Genomic DNA, 3,591 nt, shown 5'->3' with positions numbered 1-3,591 from the left:
TTCGACTTGGTTTACCCCATGAACAGCTCAATCTTTTGTTCCCAAGAAAATAGTTCAGGTGATCTGGTGGGGTAGTTCGAGTTATTAGAATATATTTTTCCCTGAAACGAAAGAAAAACATTCACTATGTATTCTGCATTGTATGCTTTCATCAGAATTACGGGAGTCCCCTTGATAAAGTTGGCTAATTCATGTATTGTGCAACAAGAAACAACCTTGTATGTGCATATTATATCCACTATATTTACAAGTAAATGATTCTTCAATCCAACTTTGGGAAGATTCAGCTCAAAATTAAGGAAGCCTCCACAAGATACATCAACATAGGAAGATGCATGAAAGTGCAGTGAGCCAGCAGAGACGCTTTTCAATTTGGAAATGTGGAAATTTCTGTACTAGCAGATAATTGTCACCAATACATCAACCGTTCAAAGTATACAAGCAAATGCACAGGTGAAGTAATGCAAAGATGTGGAGCAGGGTTACAGATACACCCATTCAGGCAATTTGCAATGAGACAAAGTGGTTTACACTGAGGAAGAATTTTTCACTGAAATACTGCAGAGCTAGGGCTACAGAATTTTGCAAGGGACCAATGAAATTAGTTGCATAAAACTGAATTTACAATGCAATAACTGAAAGGGCTATGTACTATCATAGCAGAAAAGCAGTAGAGGAAGGTAACTTAGTTACTCTACAGTGACAATAACTAGTACTGATAGTGAATATGCTCACTACTCCACCTCTAACCTGAAGCAAATTCCAACAAACAATACTGTCATTTCCTGTATTGAGCAATGAGCACATCCAATTCCAATGCTTGTTAAGCTATCTTATCAACACTGAACACCACCATGCTAACTATGTCTATCAGCTTACAGCTATTGCAGGAATTGCATTTTACATGTTTAGTTAGAAATGATTTACAATCAGAGCACAGCATAAAACTGAAAACACATGTATTGAGCCAATATGAACTGCAATACAAGAGAAATCACCAACTTTCAAAATCCAAATAAATGACATGAAGATAGGCTCTAGCCAGTAAGTGGAAACCAAGAACAGTGACAATATTCTCTGTCCCATGCACAGACGACCTTGTGTATCCACAATACAACGCCATTCATTCCAAACAAGTTTGTGGCTAGTACAAGCAAATATTATGTTTGATTATTCTCATGGACAAAAAGTGAACTCGCAAGGATTATCACAAATGACATATTATACCAAAGTGAAGAGATTCTTCAGTTTTGTCGACTAGATAGAGAACATCGAGTCATAGGTTCACAGCAAACACAAAAGGACTCAATGTGTCACTGTACAGAATTACAGACGAAGGGATATCCTTACAGCACCTGAACATGCTTACATTGTCGCTATTTAACGAGCCATGTTATATTAGGCACACGTGGCCAGACAACAGCTGCTAGGACTGACATATAAAATACCTGACTTGGTAATACCTGGCAAAGATAATCAGTCATCCAAAATTCAGCAAAATCACAAGGAATACCTCTCCAGCAACCAACATGGTCAAATACTATTAAGATCATCCATCATTTGGGCAACATTTTCTGCCGTCAATAAGCAAACAAAACCCATTAGTCAATGAAATACGCAAACGGAAAATAGATTAGATGAGCGATGAATCACTGGTATAAACCCATGCCAACTAACCCAAGATAGTGCACTTTCCTTCAATATTTTTTAAAAAATCATATGCTACACCGAAGTCAGGCCAAATGAAGGACGTGTGTTCACTATTCACATTACTTCGCTTAGAAGAGATGATATCAGGAAACGAAACCATCCTTCTAAATCATACTAGTCAAACATGCACACAAACAGTCAGCAAGAGAATATTTCAATTGGTTCAGGTAGTTTTGCATGTGTTTGTCGCCAATTTTCAAAGTAATATGTAAATCTGAGTAATCATGGTATGGTGAACGTTCATAGAATAAATTAACCAAACGAGCTAACACATGAATATACCCCTGATGCAAACTGCATAATTGAAGACTAATATCAGAAATGCATGCCATACTATGTAGGACAGTTCATCAAGCATTTAAAGGAACAATAATTGTCACAGAACAAATAATAGCCATTCACAAAGGACCAACTACCAGCGTAAAAGCGTTGGCAAGGTATTACCTTAGTATAAAAACTAGTGAATGGATGATAAAATCCTGGTTCCATGGTTTGGGAAAGCTTCTTGAATTGCATTGAGTGCAGATTGACCATGAAGGCACCAATATCTGTGCACAGCAATACTTCATTATGTTCCTCCACAAAGCCCAGAATAGTTGGTGCAGCTCCACGACGCCCTGGTTGGACGGAAAGAAGCCTGTCCAGTTCAATTGTTTTTTCCAGCATCCATCCAGCAACACCCATCACAATTGGCCTTGATACTTCCACACATTGAGGCTAAATTCTGGCAGAACAAGGAGGAGAAGCCCACCATCCTCTGCTGGCATGATCCGAATCTGGTAGTAGGTAACCACATGGGCATGCACATCCGGTGGCACATCGATCCGGGCTAGTCCCTGCATATCGAAATCGAACTGAAGGATGGAGATTCCATCACCCTGGAACAACCAGTAAACAGAATTCCCAACCAGTGCACTAGAATGATGACAGATGTAACCCGCTGAATAAAACTCGGTTGAGATGACATTGCCCCAATCGCCGGTCTTGGATGAGTAAACGCAGGTGAAGAGCCGTGTTTGCAGTGGGTGATTGCCTAGTATGGCTACCTCAAAGTGGCAGCCTCCGTCGACGACGCAACGCACCGCCCCCCGGAAGACGACCACGAGACTCCTGCCATGGCCGTCGAGGAACGAGCCAGGAATGTCCACGGCGCGCCGGTCGCCGGTGACGGGGTCCCAGACCATGAGCCGGTGAAGAACCCAGTTGAAGAGAAGGACGAGGCCATGGCGGCATCCGAACATGGAGTAGCGGTCATCGTCGCCGCCGGGGAGCCGCCAGGAGAAGCGCGCGGCGGGGATGCGGTCCGGCGGGTCCAGCTGGGGATGAAGGTGGGGTCTACTCTCCTGAACCCGGCCTTGAAGAAGCCGAGGAGGGGATGCTTCCGGTGGCGGGATTGGAAGCGGCGGAGGAAGCCGGGGTCGGAGACGATGAGGCGCCAGCGGCTGCAGACGACGGAGGCGCGGGGGAGGGAGGACGGCAGCGGCGGGAGGCGGAGGAGGATCTCGGAGAGAAGGACGTCGTCTTCCAGCGGCTGCGCCGGCGCCGGCGAGGTGGGACGCCGGCGGCGGCTTGTCATCTCCGCCTCACTCATTTTTTGGGGTTTTCTGTCTGTCGGATCAATTTCCATATGGACTAACAGCCCACAGCCCACAACCACAACCATCGACAGGCAGCGCAGAAAGTTCACTTCAGGTCCCTCAAGGACAGGTCGAGTTTCATTCGCAACTCTTGACCGCAAAACCAGTTATAGAGCATCTCCAACTCTTAAAAATCAGCGCAAAATGAATTCCTTGATAATATCGATAGTAGTTTTGGTTTTAACGTGGCACATTGACGCGGTCTTCATCTGACGTGACGACTATGTGACACACCAAGTCTCTA

At 44.5% G+C, this 3,591-nt stretch overlaps 1 pseudogene; it reads right to left on the bottom strand.

Annotated features, from left to right (window-relative positions):
- Nucleotides 1–1,003: 1,003 nt before the first annotated feature.
- On the bottom strand, nt 1,004–3,310 carry LOC127785697 (uncharacterized; annotated as a pseudogene).
- Between the last annotated feature and the right edge of the window lie 281 nt (nt 3,311–3,591).

The sequence above is a fragment of the Oryza glaberrima genome, chromosome 10 (assembly GCF_000147395.1).
Source record: "Oryza glaberrima chromosome 10, OglaRS2, whole genome shotgun sequence".
NCBI classification, from domain to species: domain Eukaryota; kingdom Viridiplantae; phylum Streptophyta; class Magnoliopsida; order Poales; family Poaceae; genus Oryza; species Oryza glaberrima.
This window is presented reverse-complemented; position numbering and strand designations above follow the sequence as displayed.